Here is a 23,481-nt window from a genome sequence, read left to right as displayed (position 1 = left end):
AGATGTTGCTAAAGTTTTGTTTTTGTTTTCTACTTGATCCAGATTAGACACCATTCCAGTCTGTCACTGTTATAGTGGTTCTTCTTGCCTTTGTTTCCATGACATGCACACACACAAAAAACCTACACAACTCATTTGCTTGAATTCCCTTTCATGATATTTAAGAAATTATGCCCCACTTTTTGAGAAAACTTCTCTGCAAAGCAGCTTACAACCATATTCAAAATCACAACAATATTACTGTATATAACAATCATAACATTTATAGCAAGAAGTACTGGTCATGATGGCTATATGAAAGGTTTGTGCATGGACCTCAAGATTTGCCTAGAATTTGGATCTCTTACTGAGTCATTCTGTGTTCTCTCCGCTTCAATCTGGGTTCCCATTTCCAAGTCGCTCTGTATAGAACAACGCTTTCTATTCACTACAGTGCAGAATCTAAAAATAGCTTTAACCACTTTCCCCCTTTGGGTTCAAGTGGATGAAATTTGCAGGAGGAGGAGCCCTTCCACAGTGGATTAAGCCAGCAAAATTGCATGCAGATAACATCTAAAGGTTTCCATGCGGATCACTTTTACAATTGTTTTAAAACAGAGGAAAAGTCTATAATTTTTTCATTTTCTGCCAGAATTAGGTGCAGTTTGTAGGCATGGTCATCCTTATGAATCTGCTCGGCCATTGTGTATACAGGATGTTTGATTAGTTGGCCTTTGGCTGTTAGATCCAGCAGTGCTTTTCTTAGAAATTCTCTTGACGAAATGGGGATGCTATTTAAAGCCAATGCTACAAGATGAGCCTTCACAGCCAATCTTGCCAGAGAGGGAGAGATATATAACTCTCTCTTTTTTTCAGAAGCCAGCATATTGATTGAATCCCCACCCCATATTCAGCCTAAATTAAACACTTTTCTCTTTTCAGGGCTGCTCCAAACTTTATTGAAGAGGGATTAGGCGTAGAAAGCCTTAAGATAAAGTGTATTCTTTCAAAATTAATTTAAAATATTGAAACAGAGCGCTCCAACTTTTTTGTTCCATAATTTTAATTTATGCGGTTAAATTATTATTTTTAAATAATTATCAATAGATTATGCTCTGACCAAAACAAAACACTACCCTGCACATTCAATAGAAACAACAAGTTTCACCCTTAGATTGTTATTTTGTGACCCTGGTTCCCTCTTGGCAGATTTGCTTAGGAATTAATAAATAAATGGATTAGCAGTGTATGTTTACTCAGAATCTAGTTCCATTGTTGTTATATGGGGCTTATTCCCAGGTTAGTGGATGTATCTTCACACACACACACAAATGTCTCTTATAACTCAACCATCGGCCCTTTTCTTGGTATGTATCGGGGCGGGGAAAGAGAATTTACATTCTGCTGTGGTTACTTGTATTGCATGCAGCATTCTTTAATTTAGAGAGAAAACTGGATTTCCACGGCTGCACTCACACCGGTGCCATTATGAAATGCTATAACTTAGCAAACACTATGCATAACTTACTACAGATCAAGGCCTTTCATCTTGTAGATTGCAATCCAAATCATGCTGTAAGTGTGTTTGTCATTCCCCACAGAAGCAGTTCATTTTATTCTGGGGAAAACAGAAGGGGAGGGGGGAGGAAAACCCTGCCATTTTCTGAGCCACATACTGAGTTTTGCATGGCTTTCTTTGCAGAAGTGCTCACACGGTTCGTTAAGGAGAGACTATAGTACTGGGGAGGGCCCGGAGCTCAGCAACTGAGAACCTGTTTTGCGTGCATAAGGTTCGTCTAATCTATGGAATCATTGGTTAAAAGGATGCCTTGTAGGATAGGGCCGAAAAAGTCCTGGCAGTGTAGGATTTTTCTATCATAGATTTTTATTGATTTTCATACAATTTAACAAATCCAATTCAGTTTCCATACTGTAGTCCCTTAGCATTTTGACTTCCCATCCTCACTTCCGTGATGTTTCTGTTCAAATCATTTTATCTACTGCCTTAGATAGAATACTTATTTCTGTAACATATATTCTCCATTACATTTTTTATTATTATTATTCTCATTTCCAGTCCTGCCTGCAATTTGGTTTAGTTATACTGTAATATTTTCTTAGGTAATCCGAAAAGCGTCTCCACTCTCCCACAAACCTTTCAATTTTTTCGTCTCTTATTTTTGCCATCAATTTCATCATCTCCATATAGTCCAGTGTTTCCCAAAGTGGGTGACCTTGCAACTAGTCGAGGAGATAAGACTAACTGCGGCAGTTTCCTCTTTCTGAGAACTTCTGGAGAACTCAATAGACAGGAGGAGAGTGAGAGCAAAACAAGACTTAATTGCTTCTGCTTGGTACTGTCCCTAGCTCCACCTCCTTTTTGGGGTTTCTGCCTTCCACCCTACCAGTCCCAGTGGATACCAGACACCAATGGAATCTGGCGACCTGCTGCTAGTCAGAACCAAAATCATGAAGTAAACAGACCAATAGTACTTGGTAGCGTCATGCAGACATCCAGTGAATGTTTCTGTGGGAGGGTGAGGACAGAATTGTGGCCAGTTTCCCTGATTTCCACATGGTCAATATGCACATTATATACACATAGGTTCTCTCTGTAAAATCTGCAAAAGACAGGGTCCCCAATGGTACATTATTCAGTTCAGCAAGATGGAAATTAAAGTGATGATGGAGGAACCACTCCCAATTCCTGCCCACAAATTCACCGAATCTCTGCACAAGGCTACTAAAAGGCAGTACTGTGTCACACTGGGGGACAGGGGGTGGGCAGGTGGGCAGGATTCCCTAGTCCTGTGCCCCTGAAGGACCAGGTTTGCAGCCTGGGAGTCATTTTGGACTCACAGCTGTCCATGGAGGCACAGGTCAATTCAATATCCAGGGCAGCTGTCTACCAGCTCCACCTGGTATGCAGACTGAGACCCTACCTGCCCACGGACTGTCTCGCCAGAGTGGTGCATGCTCTGGTTATCTCCCACTTGGACTACTGCAATGTGCTCTACGTGGGGCTACCTTTGAAGGTGACCCGGAAACTGCAACTAATCCATAATGTGGCAGCTAGACTGGTTACTGGGAGTGGCCGCCGAGACCATATATCACTGGTTCTGAAAGACCTACATTGGGTCCCAGTACATTTCCAGGCACAGTTCAAAGTGTTGGTGCTGACCTTTAAAGCCCTAAACGGCCTTGGCCCAGTATACCTGAAGGAGCGTCTCCACCCCCATCGTTCTGCCCGGACACTGAGGTCCAGCGCCAAGGGCCTTCTGGTGGTTCCCTCGCTGCAAGAAGCAAAGCTACAGGGAACCAGGCACAGGGCCTTCTCGGTAGTGGCGCCCGCCCTGTGGAACACCCTCCTATCAGATGTCAAAGAGATAAACAACTACCTGACATTTAGAAGACATCTGAAGGCAGCCCTGTTTAGGGAAGTTTTTAATGTGTGACATTTTAATGTATTTTTAACCTTTGTTGGAAGCCGCCCAGAGTGGCTGGGGAAACCCAGCCAGATGGGCGGGGTACAAATAATAAATTATTATTATTATTATTATTATTATTATTATTATTATTATTATTATCATCTAAAAAATAACATCATCAGAAGAGGAGACTCAATCGTACAGGGCCCCTCTTGCATCACAGTATGTACCCTGCAGCCATGGAGGAGAATCCTATCACAGATCCCAGTAGCTTGTTGTGGAGTCTCTTAAGGTATTGCCCCTAGGATTTAGCCCATTTGAATACTCTGCTCTCCAGAGTCCTGAACCCTCTTGCTCCAGACTCTCCACAGTCAAACCTGGTTTTCTAAAGCAGCAGTGGCAACAGAAAGCCTGAAGTGAAGCCCAAACCAAAAGATGCAGCACTTGACTCATAGCCTGAATTCTGCCCTGGAGGAGAAATCATGAATCTCTAGATCTAAGCTAGGATGGAATAGGAGTGCTTTTCACACTGAATGGATATCACTGGTGATGCATCTCTATGGATGCTTGGCTGGACAGTTCCTGTGCCGTCTCAGCAATCTACTGGCCTCAGCTGTAGATAGGGAATCTGAGTCTTTCAGCCCCAACGCTGACGGTGATTAGACAGACACCTTGATAAGTTCAGTCTCGGTGGTGTTGCTCTCTAGTAAATGAAGTACTCCCATCAATTTTGCTACCATCTTCCTTTGTCAGAGGAGAATAAGCACAGTAAACAAGTTTCTGCAGGATAAGAAAGGACCCACTTTAACAGCAGCAGCGAAGAACAAAAATTAATGCAAGAAACTCATACAGCATATGTCATTGTCCAGTCTTGGCACCAAATTTCCTTGAACAAATTTCAGCTAAGCATGCCGACTGATAAATCCATGAGCATAAAGTGTAAATCTCTCACTCCAAGAGCCTATCTCGCCTAACACCACCCTGTTTATTGCCTATGTACTGCAGTTGCTGCACAACACTGTACCCACTTAGCATAACAATTCCATATTTCAAATCCAACTGCAGGTAACACTAATTACAAGAGAATGTTGTTTGGCATCTGCATTGAATGTATTTGTAAGCCTAACACAGAATTATCCATGAATGTTAAAAGATCTGTTGCTTATTAATGAGTGCAACACCCGTTCTATTCAATATTTTTGGACATGTTTTGGTCCAGCTTTCAAAAACTGAATATATCAGTCTTACAAATGCTGGCTCTGCTGCTACAGATGTTGTCAGCCAACAGAACTGGGAGGGCATCGGGGTGGGGGTGGGGGATAGAGGAAAGTTGCTGGCAAAAGTGGAAGATTTTTTTATTGTAAAACTGTGCAGAAAAATGATGAATTGTCTTTGTGATATGTACACAGGAAGGAGGAGGGCAAATGCTTTTGGCAGCCAAGTTAGATCTCGTTTTCTCCTCTTTTCTCTGCTAATAGATGCGAAATGGCTTGTGCCATTGTCCAGTCTTTTGAGGATAAGATGACTGCACTGTCAGATTTTTATTCCCCACTGATGACTCCTTTTTCTAAAGTGGGAATACGGAGAACAAACTTCCCTTCAGATCTCTGTCGGTAGAGTAAGGCTCATGTATTCCCCAAGGATGGACTCAGGTAGCATTAAAACCATAAGCCCCTTGCTTTCTAGATATGGGATGGACCTTGAGGGGATTGAAGGATACACACAGGTGTAGGAAGTAGGTCAAATGGATGAAATATTTGATCACAGAACTGGAAGGGATCATGGAGGTCATGTAGTCCAACCCCCTGCTAAATGCAGGATCTGCAAATGGGATGAAACTACAGCCGATTTGGGAAACCTTTGGTGCTCTAGATGCTGCTGAACTAAAACTCCCATCCTTACCAACCATCTCCCACACCTGAACCACAGCATGCCTGACAGACACCCACCCATTATCCCTGACCATTGGCCATGCTTGCTGGGACTTATAGTACTTGCAGTCACACAACATCTGGAGGGCCACAAGGTGCCTGATCCCAGATTTAGATAACACCATGTATATATTTACTTTGGAAATGTTCTGAGGACCATGTAATGCACCCTATAGATCAAAGAATGTGCCATTCTTCTCTGTGCCTCTTTGTCCACACCAGGCACTCTGGTGGCAGACACCCTGCTGCGAGTGCAGCTCCCTGCTCCCAGGTGAATCAGGAGCAGCCCCAGGGCAGGAGCAGCCAAGGGGCCAACCAGTGCAGCAGTAGGCCAATGTGTATGGTGGCAGGGCCAAGCATGGTGCAAGAAGCATGTGGCTCGCTATCCTGAGACGCCAAAGGGGGCAGGCAGAGAGAGGGAGATGTATAGGCAGGGAAGGGCCCCCAAGAGATGCATGTGCTGCATGTTGCTGCCAGAAAAGGGAGCCACTTGCCTCCCAACCTCATGGCACGTTTGGGACCACTGCAGCCCAGTTGTGCCCTTCAGAATTTCTGCCTGGGGTGATGTCCTCTACTGCCTCCCCATGCTACGCCTCTGCAGTCAACCAAAATACCAGGAAAACCAATCAAAGAACTGGACAGCTTGGATGATAGCTCTCTGAATGACTGTTAGCAACAACAGGTAAAAAGGAACTCTAGTTGGAGGGGGGGGAGTTGGAGAAGGCTGGTGCCCTTATGTTTGTGAACTTCACTGAATGCTAAATGGATTATCTCTCAACAGCAAGTCGGCATTCCAAGGCATGTAGGACACTCTGTCTTCATTGGGCTGTTCTTGATATTCCCCCACCCCGCTAAAGATTTTTTACTTTTGAAAATCTTGAGGTTGCCCTAAGATGGCTGATACCTCCCTCATGTTTATGGGTGATGCCATTCTGGCTACATAAGGAATGGCACTCACAGCCTAGACATCAGAGACAGATAGATAGGTGATAAACAGAGCTCATATTTAAAGCCTCGTGAGATCCATCAGTGAGAATCCAGGATATATGACATCACACCAGAACAAACGGTTGCTCTGCAGCCAAGGATATATGGCTACAATATCTTTTGACACAGTCTCCCGAACTACTTATAAGTGGAGACTGCATAGAGTAACACCTGGTTGCTAACACACAATTGTTGCTCAATAAAGCAGTAGTGAGTCTAGTATGAGCAGTAATGACACAGAAGAAATAGAAGAAATGGCAAGTTTACCTGAACGCTTCTATCTGGCTGTCAAAAGAAGAAAAAAATCTGAAAAGGAGCTGTGATGTTTATAGCATTCACTGTCTGTGATGTTAGCTGTAGAAGCAGCAATGAGAGGAAGAAAGTGGTGTGAAAATACAGATACAAGGGAATGTTTACAGCCGATTTTTTTCTCCAACACAAAATAAGGGCCAAAATAATATCTGAAATAAGAGCACTGCCTGTTGTATGAAGACAGCTCGTCTTCCTTATGCTCCCTGATCGCACTCTTAACCCCTTAGAAGGCTCAGGAGTGAGTTGGTTTGTATTTGAGGTCGGATGTGGGTGGGGAAAGGCATTTCTTTGCAAAAGAAGGGAAGAAATTACACAGAGATGCCAGGCATTAAAAAAATTATTGAGCCAATTACAGCACTACTTAGTACAAAAAGAAAGAGGGAAGGAGCAAAATGGACAAAATTAATCATGGATGCATTTGACCCACAATGCTTGTAATGAGTATTTAAACACTCCTTTTGAGAAGAACAGGGGAGGAAGAGAAACAAGCAAAAAAAATAAAATAAAACACAACTCCACAAAAAACTGGTTATACTAAAAAGCCAATTCTGGAACTTGAATTGTTATTTCATTTTCTGTAATTAATTTTGGCCTAGAAGAGACATTAAATACTGCTTCACAACCTAAATACATTGTTTGGGAGAGCTCAGAATGGAGACATTATTTCCCAGTTATTCTTTTTCATTCCGACTCGACACAGATATTTATTTATTTATCCTAAAGCAATAGGTATATAGAGAAAAAAGATAAAGTATGGGAGGGGGAATCTTCCCACTTCTAGTCGGAGGCTCCCACTAGCACAGGGAATGGGAAAATTGCCCCTGCCTTACATGACTCCTGATCTGAGTTCTCTGGCTCCTTATATCAGAATCAGCACATCACATATTCAGGCACATGGTGCTAATTGGAAAGATTTTGTCCTGAATATACAGTGGTACCTTGGCTTACATATGTTTCAGGTTACAGACTCCGCTAACCCAGAAATATTACCTCGGGTTAAGAACTTTGCTTCAGGATGAGAACAGAAAACGTGCAGCGGCGGCGCAGCAGTAGCAGGAGGCCCCATTAGCTAAAGTGGTACTTCAGGTTAAGAACAGTTTCAGGTTAAGAACAGACCTCCAGAACAAATTAAGTTCTTAATCTGAGATACCACTGTAATTTCATTCTGATCTCTGCACTAAAGGGGATTTTAGAAATGCATATCTGTTCATCAACAAAATATTTCCAACTGAGGAGTTTAGAAACCTCTGTGTCCTCAGTGCTAAAATAGATGTTACTTTCATAGTGTGATTAGGTAAAGGTGAAGGACCCCTGGACGGTTAAGTCCAGTTAAAGGCAACTCTGGGGTGTGGAACTCATCTCATCTTTCAGGCTGAGAGAGATGGCATTTGTCCACAGACAGCTTTCCAGGTCATGTGGCCAGCATGACTATACGACTTTTGGCACAACAGGACACCATGACAGAAGCCAGAGTGCACCAAAACATTGTTTACCTTCTTGCCACAGCAGTATCTATTTATCTACTTACACTGGTGTGCTTTCGAACTGCTGGGTTGGCAGAAGTAGGGACAGAGGAACGGGAGCTCACCCCGTCGTACAGATTCAAACTGCTAACCTTCCAATCGGCAAGCCCAAAAGGCTCAGTGGTTTAGACCACATCGCCACAGCAACTATATCAAGAGATGCTTTTAGTAGCACAAGAGATGGGTGCAACTTTCAATGGAACTATATCACGGGGGGGGGTGTTAACCCTTCCTTTCTCCAGCTGGGGCATTTGGGTGCTGGGAGATTGGGAAGAGCCTGGACCATTTAAGAAATAGAACCATTGACTGAGTGCTCCAAGAACTAGGGCTGAGCCAATAAATTTTGGAGCTTGAGGCAAAAGGCAAGATGGCATTTTCCCTCCCCCATTCCATAATGCTGAAGCTTATTGGACTGGCAGTTGAATCTTACTTTAACTCTGGTTATGAGACAATGCCCAAGCAACTGCCTAGTTTAGGTGGTGTTTGGTAAGCAGAACAGCCTACATAGCTCTGCCTTCCAACACAGGTCAATGACTTAGGAAGGATGGCTGGGGTAGGAAGTGAACTTCTGCTACTTAATGTATCCACAAACCTCCTTCCTGAGGCAGCAACTTCCCTCTAGTCTTGACTGTAGTACCTCAAGGACTGCCTCTGCCCCATATGAACCAACCTGGACCCTGTGATCATCTGAGGCCCTTCTTAATGTACCTTCCCTCCACAAGAGGGGTATTTACAATGCAGTCAAACCAACAATGCAAGGATATTTTATAAGTTGTGTGTCCTTGTTTCTCAATTTGATCCTTTTACATGGTTTTGTATTTTTTGTGGAATTTTATGTATTGTGATTTGCTGTTATTTTTCTTGATTATACAGTGGTGCCTCGCAAGACGAAATTAATCCATTCCGCGAGTCTCTTCGTCTTGCGGTTTTTTCGTCTTGCGAAGCACGGCTATTAGCGGCTTAGCGGCTTTAAGAAAAAGGAAACAAACTCGCAAGACGTTTCGTCTTGCGAAACAAGCCCATAGGGAAATTCGTCTTGCAGAATGACTCAAAAAATGGAAAACTCTTTCGTCTTGCGCGTTTTTCGTCTTGTGAGGCATTCGTCTTGCGGGGTACCACTGTAGATTAGTCATTCTTTATTGTAATCGATAAGTGTAAACTGTTTAATTATTATTTGCTGATGTTTAACTTTACTATTTACCAATAGATTTTAATAGATTATTGAATATTGCTTTATTTGATATGTTTATTTTAAAGTTATTGTGACCTTTTTATATTGGATCAGATTGTTACTATTAATGTGTGATGTTTTGTTGTGTTTTTATGTGAGTTGGGAGCTCCCTGGAGTGGCTGGGGCAACCAAACCAGATGGGCGGTGGATAAATTATTATTATTATTATTATTATTATTATTATTATTATTATTATTATTATTATTTCTAGGTAGGCACATGATAGGAGCTGAATTTCACATAGCTTCCCTGTAAGAGTGCTAGAGAGAACTCTGAGAGACACTCCCATTGTGCCCTGATGGGCGAGGGTGTAGCCATATAAAATCTCCTCACCTGTCTGGGCACTTCCTCTTTGCTCTTTCACCTCATGTAGAACATATGCTAAGTCTAAGCCACAGCTCTGACTCCATTTTAGACTCCATACTAGACCAAAGTATGTCTTTGTAACTGGATTACCATTTTAAGCCTGCCTGAACAACGCTGCTATTATCTGTTACTCTTCGAAAAGTATTCTGAGTGAGTAAATGTTATTTTTTCCCTTTCAAGGGTTGCCATATTTCAAAGAGCAAAAAAAGAGGACACATTTGCCGACTTCTACTTTTAGCTATGGATTGCTATGACAACTCTCATTTTACATACCCATGAAAAAGAGAATGTGTCCTGGAAAAAGAGGACAGATGGCAACCCATAGAGTACATAAACTTTACAGAAGGCACTGAGTTAACAAATATATATGAGGGGGTACTTAGCGCAGTAAGGGGGGGACCTCTGGGAATGGTTGCTGCACATGTTCTGCTGAAAAGAGAGAAATTAACCCCCTAAAATGTGGATACATGCACACCTCTCTGTATTGCAGCTATGAGTCTTTGCCGAGGGTATTATTAACTTGGACCATGTCCTGTGTGCAGGAGAAAAGTGACAAACTGGATACTTGCGATCAGCATTAAAATTCTGGGTGGCTGTTAAAGTGTTTTGGAGACAGAGAGTGAGACAGAGAAAATATACTTTACAGGATATGAAACAGCTGCCCTTCAGCTGGTGTCCCTCACAGATTGCATCTATCGCTTACAGATTTCACAGATTACATTTGTGATGCATGTTACCCTGGGAAGTCAATCTGACCAGACAACACGAGAGGCTTAAATTCAGCCCAACTTTATTCTGTCTGGTTTTATAGAACCTAAGTGAAATATTGCCACTAACTGGCAAAAAAAAAAAAAAAAAAGGTTTTCCCATGACCCAGTGATAGAAAAATGATTGAGAACTCTCAGCTTCTTGATACAATGTTGTCAACCTCCTCTGAACAGTTAATCAAACTTTTAATTGGGGAGGGGGGCAGACAATTCACTCACTGCTTGAAAGTACACATGAGATTGCCACATTCAGCTGTTTTATAAAGGAGCTCTAGGAAGAATGCTGATGGGGTGGTGACAAAATTCAGTTCACATTTAAAGGCGACCCTAGCTAATTAACATTTTCCAAAACAGTAAATGAGCCAAAGCATAGTCAGCCAATGAAATTTACATAGCTACAAATTTTGCAATGCAGTTCTCCAGCCAAGTAAATGATATACTAGGGTAAAGTGTGCATATAAATGTATGTATTAATGAAAAGAACATACAAAAATGCATTATATTAGGTGACACAGGGCTCTGCCCCAGCTCTCTCCATTCGCCAACCCCCTCTGCTAACTCTCCACCCTTTACATCTCGAACAAAAAACTGGCAGCACCATTCATGACCAGCAACCTCCCACAGCACCAGTCACCCCCATGGTGCCCATCTGTCCCTCACCTGACATCACAGTAACATCAGGCGATGCTTCCCTTTGAAGCCCCAATTGCTGGGACTTCAAAGTGAGACATGGGGATTTTAAACTGTGCTTTGTAAACACACTCCCAAGGAGATGTTTACAAAGAGCTTTCAAACTTCACTGCAGGTTGGATTGGGGGAACTGGATGCCCATCAGCAAACCAACCGTGCCTGAATGGAGCTGGGGGAGGCACTCCTCTCCCCGCTGCAGGCTGGGTGAAAGATCTTCCCAATCCACTGGACAAAGTTTCTCCCCACCCCTCGCCAGGTGAGTTTCATGGCTAGGGAGGGGCAAGCACTTTGGCCAGCAGGTTGCTAAACTGCTGGGTCAAGATCTCCTCAGCCATCCATTAAGGCGGTGAAGGTTATCACATAGCAGGGAGACATGTGGAAATGCAGAAAAGTGAACATGATTGGGGGGAAAGAGAAACAAAGATCACCACCACTCCCCCTCTGCACCATACATTTAAAGTGCCATACAGTGGTACCTCGGGTTACATACGCTTCAGGTTACAGACTCTGCTAACCCAGAAATATTACCTCGGATTAAGAACTTTGCTTCAGGATGAGAACAGAAATTGTGCTCTGGCGGTGCAGCAGCAGCGGGAGGCCCCATTAACTATAGTGGTGCTTCAGGTTAAGAACAGTTTCAGGTTAAGAACGGACCTCCAGAACGAATCAAATACTTAACCCGAGGTACCACTGTAATACCACTTTAAACCGTCATGGATTCCCACAAAGAATCCCGAGATCTATAGTTTGTTAAGTATTCTCTAAGGATTCTTAAAGGTAAAGGGACACCTGACCGTTAAGTCTAGTTACAGACAACTCTGGGGTTGCAGCACTAATCTAGCTTTACTGGCCAAGGGAGCTGGCGTTTGTCTGCAGACAGTTTTCATGTCATGTGGCCAGCATGACTAAGCTGCTTCTGGCGAACCAGAGCAGTGCACGGAAATGGCGTTTACCTTCCCGCCGGAGCGGTACCTATCTATCTATCTACTTGCACTTTGATGTGCTTTTGAACTGCTAGGTCGGCAGGAGCTGGGACCGAACAATGGGAGCTCACCCCGTCACGGGGATTCAAACCGCCAACCTTCTGATCGGCAAGCCCTAGGCTCTGTGGTTTAGACCACAGTGCCACCTAAGGACTCTTAAAGGTAAAGGTCCAGTCCTGACCGTTAGGTCCAGTCGTGACCGACTCTGGGGTTGCGGCGTTCATCTCACTTTATTGGCCGAGGGAGCCAGCGTACAGCTTCCGGGTCATGTGGCCAGCATGACTAAGCAGCTTCTGATGAACCAGAGCAGTGCAAGGAAACGCCATTTACCTTCCCGCCAAAGCGGTACCTATTTAATTCCCAGAGTTCCCTGTGAAGAGAGACTGATTGCGCTGTGAGGGGAATAGGGGTCTCCTGACAGCTCCCAGAATCCTTAACAAACCAAAAACCCCTGGAATCTTTGGGGAAAGCCATGGCTAATACGATGCTGTTTTAAGTGTATAGTGCAGATGGGGCCTTAATCTTTCTTCAACACCTATGCAATGTTAAGTGCTTTTTGTGGGATGTAATCCTCTGGGAGCAGTCAAATACAACATTTCTTTTTTGCTAGAGTGGGCATGCAAGGGAATGTTTAGTCCAGCCAGTTGAAACTTCCTGTTCCTCCTGGCCTGGACCATCCTCCCTTGCTTATGAATAAGACTGTGGTTTCTTTATTCTTTTAGGAGGGATTTAAAAGGGGATCTTACCAGGAACATACAATTCAATCTGAGGGAGATTGAACTGCATAATAGTTAGAGGTTCTAACGAGCCTGCAACAAGCTTTCTGCTGTGTAAAGGGGAATGCACTCTGCTAAGTAAAGGAACTTGCTAGTGCAAGTTAGGAAGAATATTAATAAACAATATATCCTCTCCTGCCACCCTGAACAGTCCCACACTTTTATAAATAAATAAGAACATTCCTCAGAACCACAAAATAGCAACTGCTCAGTTAAGTATTCCAATCCCCACCCACTCATGAATCTCACTGGGTAACCTTGAGCCAGTCAAGTCACTCTCAGCATAACCTGGCTCACAGGATTTCTGCGGGCATAAAAGGAGGAGGAGAGAACAGTTTGTAATGGTGAGCACCTTAGAGGAAAAAGGTAGTGTATAAAAGTAGTAAATAAAATGAAAAATATATAAAAATATGACTTGTTATGACATTTGTCATCTACATATTGACAGTCAGTGCACTAGCATTTGTATAACAGGAAAGGGGTCGGAGAGCAGCATATGTAGCATTTGCAAAGTTCAAAAGAAAGAAATACCTTTCTGTATGCATTTGCAAAGTTCGCTTTGTGAGTTAACTGTGATCCAGCTCAGTGACATGAAGGCTTTGAAAGATTTAAAAGAGAAAGATGTATCATACCAATATAACCACTTTCTCTCTGCACAACAGAACACAATTATGAAACAGCAATGAGCAAGTGATGGAAAGATAAGTAGCAATTAGGTTTCCCTTGCTTGTGACTCTGAAACCTTATGTTCCTCACTTCCTGGAACCAATAGGTATAGCAGGACTAATTGGATTCTCCCCCTCCCCCAATGAGCCTTTAAACTCTTGCTGACAATAAACCTCTACTGTCTGCCTATATGGTCAGACTTTTGAGTGGCAGAGGGTGGGGTGGGATAGGGAGAAAATAATAAATAAATAAAAATAAAATAAATTTAAAAATATTTTTTTTAAAAAAATAAATCCTATTTTAAAATTACTCTCTCAGATGCAATAAAGGAACAATGCAGTCCATCAACGCATAATGGAGACACTTTGCAATTTCTCTGCCGTAATCAAACCAATAGGAAGAAAATATCTTGAAGTGCACTGTGTAGTATCGGGAGGGAAATGGAAAGCAAACAACAAATTAGAAAGACAGAGCTTTGGAATGGAAGTTACTTTGGGTCAAAGGGAATAAGGATGTAAAAATGAAAACAGGTTTTAAAATATGCTTGCTGTTTTCATAGATCAAACTGAATACTAAAGGACAAACAGTGCCAAACAAAAAGGAAAGCAAATTTATACAAAGGATAGGAAGGAACGGTAAGAAATTAGATTCAGTTACGGTGTTGGTTCCATGTAGTATCAGGGTGAGTTTACCCATTCAGCATATAGCTACATTTCTGCAGCCAATTACCTGGCTTTCTGGGGGACACCTGTGGCTTTTGTTTAAAAATATAGGAGTATTCACATTCAATGCGTGTTCTATGTACACAGTAGCTGACTTGTATAAGTCAACAAGTGTACACTCTCAAACACACAAACAATTGTTTCACACAAGCTCTTGTGCATGTGTAAGAATGGCAAGTGCCTATGTTCAATGTAATGTGTGCACAAGCTAGGAATAGGGGATGAATATGGTTCCCGTTGCTTTTAAAGGCGAATCTACTTAATTTGCACTTTCCAAAGATATGCATGAACTGAGAAAGTCATCCTTCAGAATCTACACTTCTTCAAATCCTCCAGCCAAGCAATGGATACAAAAATGCATTTACTGGGGGCGGGGATGTGCAAAATATACATTTATTTGTGAAAGCAGCATACAAAAATATTCTTCAAAAATGTGTATATTGGGGGAAATTGCATATACACATATATACATATGAAGTATTGATAATATTAAATGGTATATATGAAGTGCTAGCAGGAGAAAGGGGTTGAGCTTTGTTTCAAAACTTTCTCATATCCATGTTTTAAAAAACACATATTTCTCCCTTATTTTATAGCTCAGGTGTCCCCCCCCCCCAATGCGCATTCTTGGGATGATGGAAGAAATGTATTGGGCTTTTGTTTTTGATAGTGAATTCTTATTGTTTGGGATTATATGGCTCCCCTTAATTTTACACCTGGGTAGAGAGCAGATCAAGGAGGTCAACTAAATGATTGGTTCAACACTCAGATATATAGGCCATAACTCTGCTTGCTCCCAGACACAATTTTTGTAAACTTAGGTCATCTAAAAAAGCCACAACAACCCAAAGATGATAATAACCCAAACACAAACAGCAATGCCATCAGACATCTTGCAACCAGAATGTTATGCTAGGCTAAGCAGATAATTCAGGTGCTAGCTCTTGGAATCTATTTCAATAAAACCACTTTTAAGTTTCATTTAGAGTTGATTTTGCTTGTGCTGGAGTCTGTTCCAAATTGTTTTTAGAGATAGCCAATATAAATTGCCCTAGACTTACAACAGATATAATAATCTCTTTCTTAACTTTGGTTAATTGATTTCAGTTTCTTCAGTAAAGAAATCATACAACTTTTTAATGTTATCTTTTTGTTTCCTCAGCTTCCTGTCGCATGATTTCTGATCTTCCTGTAACCAGTCCTTTCTGTATCTAGCATTCATTCATAGGTATTTTTTGAAAGCTTGTGTTTGGCTATCTCCCCCACCCCACCCCAAATAATTCATTCCATGTTCAAGCAAATGGTGTCACTTTCATTGGCTAGTATTAAACTCTCTCAAGTGTTCTGGTCTGCAGAAATATTTGTTCTAGAGATGGGCAAATGTCAATTTTGGATCCCATTGGGTTCACTTTTTGCAGTCTTAAATACAGTTCTCCACATTTTCACATCAGCTTGTGAAAATTCATATATAGAAGCATTTCATAAAGGTGATACAAAGCAGAGTTAGTTTCCATATAATAGATATGGGATAACTTTGGGGGGGGGTCTCCCACTTCTTTATTTTTATATATATATTCCAGATTCTTTATAACCATTAAAATCTGATTGGTAATCCTTCCACCCAGTTATAACACATGTAGCAGCCATTAGATCTGTGGATTATGTTTAGTTATTATGAACAGGATTTATATGTATCGCCCTTCATTTTGAGAACACCAAGGCAGTTAACAAACACATAAAAGCCAAAAGCAAAATAAAGTGAGGTTACCAGTGTGCACTCTTCACAACCAGTGCATGTATCACAGTGGCCAAGTTATTTATGTCCAGGATAAGATGTAGTTGCTGCACCAGCTGAAGCTGGTGTTAGCTGTGGTTCGCTACAGAAACCACCTAGGCCTCCATGGACAAAGATGGCACCCATAAATGGAGTACCTGTTCCTTCATAGGGAGTGCAACCCTGTCTAGGACGGGCAGATTTTCCAAAGGTCAAACCAGGAAACCACTCATCTGCAGTGTCTCTGTCTTAGCAGGATCCAGCTTCTATTGACCCTCATCCATGCCACCACTGCATCCAGGCACTGGTTCAGCTTATGCATGGCCTCTCCTGACTAATAGTGAAAGGGAGTTAGGCAACATCAGAATACTGTCATACCTTGGGTTGAATGTGCTTCAGGTTGAGCGCATTCGGGTTGCGCTCTGCAACAATCCGGAAGTAATGGAGCGCGTTATTTCTGGGTTTTGCCGCTCGCGCATGCGCAGATGCTGAAAATGACGTCACACGCATGCGCAGAACCGGCAAAACGTGACCCGTGCACACACAGACGCACCATGACATCTTACGTTCCATTCAGGATGCGAACAGGGCTCTGGAACAGATCCCGTTTGCATCCCGAGGTACCACTGTACTGCTAATCCAGTGGTCCAAAGCTCCTGAAGATTGCTCCCAGTGGCTTTATATAGATGTCATAAGGTAAGGGTAAAGGGTAAAGGACCCCCAAATGGTTACGTCCAGTCAGAGGCAACTATGGGGTGCAGCGCTCATCTTGCTTCAGGCTGAGAGAGCCGGCGTTTGTCCACAGACAGTTTTCCAGGTCATGTGGCCAGCATGACTAAACCGCTTCTGGCACAATGGGACACCGTGTCGAAAGCCAGAGCACAAGGAAATGCTATTTACCTTCCTGTCACAGCAGTACCTATTAATCTACTTGCACTGCTTTGCTTTCGAACTGCTAGGTTGTCCCAGGAGCTGGGACAGAGCAATGGGAGCTCACTCCATCACAGGAATTTGAACGAATCTTCCAATCGGCAAGCCCAAGAGGCTTGGTGGTTTAGACCCCAACGCCACCAGATCCCAGGTGTTATATAGCATTGGAGACAAAATAGTGGCATGCTGCAGCTAATATGCCAGGTTTTAGACAAATAATCCCCTGATGCTATTCTCTGAGATCAGCTGCTGTAGATGTGACTATTGCTTTAACGCAAAGGATCTCTAGCCAGAGAATATTGGTAACATGGCTAGTGTCTGGTAGGTGAGTTTCGCTGTAGCCTTGGCAAGATCTGTTAATACTGGCTAGCCAGTTGTTTTAATCAATAAATAATTGTTCGCCATATCTCATCTGTATGCACTGAATACTGACCATACAGGCAGGAGCTGAACCAGTGTAAAGCAGCACCTCCTACTCCCAACCCTTGGCTGTCTATGTCCTGAGTTTCAAGTAGTAGGTTTCCTTAGAAGTTTTTTTCATATTTCCTCAATGAGAAGCATCAATACTGAATGGCGAGCTTTCCCAGAAGTCAATTCCTCCCAAACAACCTTCTTCTGCAGCATTACATAAAATGGTGTTTGGTACATTACAACTTGGGGCAGGGACAAGGACATGGAGGGATACTGTACCTCAATGGTTGAGAAACATTTTGCATGGAGAAGGTCCCAGCTTCAGTCCCTGGCATCCTGAGATTAAAGTGCAGGCAGCACAAGATGGGCTTATTATGAGACCCTGGAAAACTGCTCCTAATCAGTACTAGGCTGGATGGAGAAATATGACCAGGAACATTGCAGGTTTCTATGTACACAGGATTGGGGTGCCCTCCCGTGATGTTTCAGGTCCTCTGTAGAACAAATGTTCAGCTTTTAATTTACAAAGTACGTCTCTCACATTTAATTTTTATTTTTTTAAGGATGTCATTCTCATGGAGATAGAAGGGGGGAAAGCAGGCAGGTGGTATTCTACACTATTGCCCACCAAAGGAAGTAATGCAATTAATGTTTAATGTGTTAGAACACTTGTATTTATGTTTTAGGAACATTAGGAAGTTAGCTTGTACTGAGACAGACGATTGGTCTATCTACTTCAGGATTGCTTGCACTGACTAGCAGAGGTTTTCCAGGGTTTCAGGCAGGGGACATTCCTAGCCATAGCTGGAGATTGAACCTGGAATCTTTTGCCTGCAAGGCAAATACTCTACCACCGAACTACCACCATTTCCCAAATGGCTATTCTCATTCCCTGTCCCCTGGCTGCACTCATCATAACATGCTGGCTTTTGACCTAGTTCAAGGATACATATATTGCATTTGGGTGGTTTTTGGCTAGCACTGTGGAATCTAGTGAGTGCCGCACATGAATTAAATTGGCATTCTAGAACACATCCCTGAATCATTTGAAAGAAACAGGAGTTACATGAGAGAGGCACAGAGAATCCTGAGCAGACAAGTTAATATGGAAGCGGGGCCCCTAAAAAGTTGAAAATATGAAAGCCACTGAAGCTAATGATTGACCTTGTGGATATTGATTTCATTGCAAGCAAGCTCAGGTCCTAAGTAGTAATATTTTCTTTGCCAATACTGCTAAGAAAACAAGTACAGCATATGACTACAAAAAAATAAAATAAAAGATGGGAACAAGAGCTGAAACTAGATGGTTTTTAATGTAACAATATTCATCTCATCCATAAAAAAGAGATTTGCTGATAGATGTCATCATCCTGACAGCATTTCTGCAAAATCCCCCACAACTCATTCAACAATTGATTAATTGATTATAATATATATTTTCTCCTCCCCAGGAGTAAATATATTGGACAATGTATTCATTGCATTTGATGTGACAAAGCTCAAAGATGTATATACGTATTATCAATAACCTGTATATTTATTTATGAAAATAATGTGGAAAACAGCCGCATCTATTTTGATATACGGTTCTTGCTGATAGGAGGGAAATGACAAATGTACTTTTCAGTGCTTTACCCAATGATATCCCATTTCAATAAATGTTTCATGTGGATACAGAATGCAGCTGGAATTCTAAAAAGTTGGCTGAATAAGCCCCCCCCCCTTTTTGCAGTTGTAAGTGCTATGAATGTTACTTTGCAAAGAACTTTATCTACCAAACCTGCACAGGAACTTCCAGTTCTGGCAAATGGGATGGCCAAGTTCCTTAGAGTGGTGTGGTATATACATCCCCCAAAATCATAACAGAGAATAAATTGGCAAGGTATCCTATTTTTCAGATAGTGGTCCTTTGTTTGAAGCATTGTCCAGTTAAAGTCCAGTTTAAAGATCAAGACCATAAGATGGGAGAACAACAGGGGCCTTATAGTTGTCTCTTAACAGTCAGCACTGAGAGGCAGTTGTAGCAGGACCACAAGTCACCAGGTCACAGTCTTCCTCACCATAGTGAGATGTGTTGTATTTCTTTTTCTTCTTTTTTAAAAAAAAGTAGATATTTCTAAATTTGCATCTGTACATATAAGTTAGCATACGCATATTGTATGCAAATCCAAATTGCTGTATGTCTTCTTTTCAGGTGATGCACTTTCTTGGGTTTAGCAATGCCTAAGTAGCCACCCTAATAGGGTTTGCCCTGACATTTCGCCTTGTATATTTGGACACTGCTGAGGGAGTTGAATTTAGCAGATGGAGTCCAGAGAGAAAAGAAACTGATAAAACTTTACTGAGGTGAACTAAACAAAAACAGTGTATGATACGAGGAGAAATAAACAGAGGGATTTTGAGTTATTTACAGGCCTCCATAGGGGGGAAACTCTTTCAAAACCACTTATCTCTACAGCTGGCAAATCTCACCAGTCTTTCTCAGTCCCAACTGACTAGAAGCTCCATCCAATCAGTATCTTCTGTAACCCACAATAACTGCAGAATTAATCCCTTATGTTACTGATTGAATGTTCCCTGAAGTTCTATTTCCAACAACTGTGATTGGCTCAGCCTCCTAACCCAATGAGATCTTCTTCAGAGACAAAGAGTAGGGCCTTATCCTGGCTGCAACCTCAGACTGTGACCAGTGGGAATTAACACCCACTAATTGACATCATGAAACCATCATATGGTAACTTTTCACAGGATCCTTTGTTACTGCATGACCCAGTGCCTAACGAGCAAGAAGATGGTGGGCCAATGTCAAAACCCAGCACCAGACATATATTAATATATTAAAATGCAGGTGTAAAAATGGCTATTTAAAAGCCATTTCCTTAAAAGCAGTCAAGTTCCAAAAGCCTAAATAAAAGAGTCTTCATCTGCCAGTGGAAGGACAAGGTGGGAGCCAGTCTAGTCTCTTTAGGAAGATAGAAGCCACCAAGAAGAGTATAGGATGGTTTGAAGTGCTGTTTTTCTGGGGAAAAGAGATGCTCCCTTGTTCTCTTATAATGGCAATGGCTGGCAATGGTGCCCACTTGAGAAGTGCCGGAAATGAATTCTGGAGAGTTCTGACTGAAAAGAAAAGCCCTGTATGTATGTAATTATACACAGTAAGAGAACTCGCTTAGGCCTGGGTAGATGGTATGACAGTCTCACTGAAGGTAAGCAGGCCTTGGTCTGATTAATGCCTGGAAAGGGAGACCTTATGTACACCACTTTCAGCTTTATCATGGAAGAAAGGTGGACTATACTTGTAGTCAATCAACATTTCCCTACCAAGTGGAAAGGAGAATTTTGATGTACTTCCGGACCTTACTAGAAAATCTAGGGAAGTGGGTCGATGATAAACTTTCTCCCACCCATTAGCACAATGATGTGAATTTACTCTTCTTCACTTATAAAAAATGATAAAAAGTGATTTAATGACATTACACTGTTTATTATTTATTATTTATTGCATACCATCCCTCAATCCGAAGATCACAAGACAGTTCACAACACAAACATACAAAACGCGTAATAAAACATTGTCAGGAGTAAAACTAACAGCACCTTGCAACAAAAAAGTCCAGTGATACATAACCCTGCAAAGATGGAAAGGAAGATGAGATGAGACTAGACTAGAAGGAAATGATAGAAGCAATCAGCAAGAGGTTGTTGGGAAAGATACAGAGGGAGATGCAAGCTTTGAGAGTAGATCTGAGATGCCATTCTCCTTCTTCACAACACCACATAGTGGAAAGGACCACCAGTCCTAGGATAAATTTGATGAGCATGGCATACGTGTCTGTTGAAAATGTGGTAGAGGGATACTTGTTGCAAGAAGGTGAATAGTAGAGAAGTATAACTTTGACATGAATGTTCATGTGATGGGGAAGTTCAAATGAGAAGAATGAAGAGTGCATGGCATGCTTGCCCATCTGTGCTCATTCAGTATGTTACATGCACAACATTTTGGTGATAATAGTATAGGAATGCTATGGCTTAGTGTCCAACATACAACCAAGAAGCAGATTTGCATTTGTTCACTGCCAACATAATCCTAAGCAGAACATATTTAGTTTTTAAATTCAGTGTCTTCCAAACAGGACTGGAGAGGCAACTTGTAAAGGACAAGATAATGCTTGATTTACTCAGGCAAGAAGTTCCACTATAATCAATGAGACTAGTACCTTGATTAAAGTGAAAAGGATTGAGCAGTCAGTGTGGAAGAGTATCATAGTTTTATTGAGTTTGAAACCAATACTGAAGAGAAGGAATGAAGAAACACAGTCTGATGAATGTGGTAACCACTGAGCTATATGCTCAATGACAGCTGTGGGAAGAAAATATATAGAAAACTCTGTATCTGGAACAAGAATACAACACATTAAGCAAATATTGACTTTTGTGAAAGCCAGCATCACCATGCATTGAACTGCGAGGTTGATATTGATTGAGGCCAAGACCAATCCTTACCTGAAGGGACAATGCATCTTAAGTTGACCAAAACCAAAAGTCGATCAATGCATTTATATAAACATTTTATTACAAAAATTAATTGTGACATGGGTTTCTAGAGACTCTTGTTTTCTACTGAACATTTCATTGGTTTTAAATTCCATTAAGAGAAAGTTGAGAGAGAATTTGATTTGGATTGTCGAAGTTTCTGCACAGCAGAGTAATAGCAAACTCAAAAAGAGTGAGCATCCTAAAACACAGGAATAGCCAACATGGTACCCAAGGAAGTTGATAGACTCCAGATCTTATCCTCCCAGATGACTGGCCATGCTGGCAAGAGATGATGGGAGTTGGAGCAACAGTTGGACAGCTAGGGGTTCCCCACCCAATTCCCATCTGCCTTAGCCAGTGTTGACAATAGTAATAGATTATGGGAGTTGGTGTCCAGCAAAATCTGGAAGTTGCCCATACCTGGGGTAAACGTTTAGCATTAGAAACATTGGGGCTGGTGTAAGTCTTGCTGTAGCTCAGTACTAGAGCACACATTCTGCATGCAGAAGGTCATGGGTTCCATAGTTATACAACAGGGTTCAGCAACTTTTTTCAGCCATGGGCCAGTCCACCATCCCTCAGATCATGTGGTGGGCTGGCCTATATTTTGGAAAAATAAAATGAACGAATTCCTGTGCCCGGCAAATAACCCAAAGATGCATTTTAAATAAAAGGACACATTCTATTCATGTAAAAACATGCTGATTCCTGCACCTTCCGTGGGCTGGATTGAGAAGGCGATTGGGCCACATCCAGCCCCTGGGCCTTAGGTTGCCTACCCCTGTTATACAAGGACTGGGAACCTATGGTCCTTCAGATGTTGCTGGTTGATGCTCCCATATTCCTGACCACTGGCCATACAAAACGTCTGGAGGGTACCATATTGGCTACTCTGGATTAGAGTGTGCATACCTATTTCTACATGCACACTGTAAATTTGAATGCTTGAAGGTTAGCGTGCAATCACTCCATCACCTTCTTAAATTGTTTGATCCAACCAAGGGTGGATATGCATGACTAGAATATGGAGTTTTCATAACTCGAACCATCTTTATTTACTTTTAAGGACCTGAACATGCTCCAGAGTAAGACATTAGAGGAACAATTTTGAGTTTTCTCTTGTGTGTTGTACTCTTTGATATTATTTCTAAGACAAAGAAGCTATCAGCCATGGATTCCCTGATAGCACATAGAATAATATAATTGAGATATTGTAATAGAAAGCCATCTCTAGAAATATGTTATCTAAATGTTTACACTTCCATGTTATAATTAAACCCTGCGAATAAGAAAATCAGAATATGCAGAAATAAGCACAGGTGTCAAACCCATAGGTTTATTGTGCAAAGTAGCACCTCTGCCACCCCCTTGAATAGCTGGCTTACTGACTACAAAATTAACCCTTAACTTACAACCCGAATTATTCCTCCTATTGCATTTCTGGGGGAAATGTGTTGACTCCAAGTTTT

The 23,481-nt window shown here is 41.9% G+C and overlaps 2 long non-coding RNA genes across 3 annotated transcripts in view; one reads left to right on the top strand and one right to left on the bottom strand.

The window, feature by feature from the left end:
- The window catches only part of LOC309524191, a 54,795-nt gene that overhangs the window by 16,669 nt on the left and 14,645 nt on the right, over positions 1 to 23,481 (bottom strand). The window lies entirely within an intron of this gene.
- LOC309524194 lies at positions 1,661 to 10,157 on the top strand. Its single transcript, XR_014215850.1, has 3 exons — positions 1,661 to 1,769; positions 4,886 to 5,059; positions 9,938 to 10,157. It is a non-coding gene; the product is annotated as an uncharacterized lncRNA (long non-coding RNA).

The sequence above is a fragment of the Podarcis vaucheri genome, assembly GCF_965113315.1.
Source record: "Podarcis vaucheri genome assembly, chromosome: Z".
NCBI lineage: Eukaryota > Metazoa > Chordata > Lepidosauria > Squamata > Lacertidae > Podarcis > Podarcis vaucheri.
This window is presented reverse-complemented; position numbering and strand designations above follow the sequence as displayed.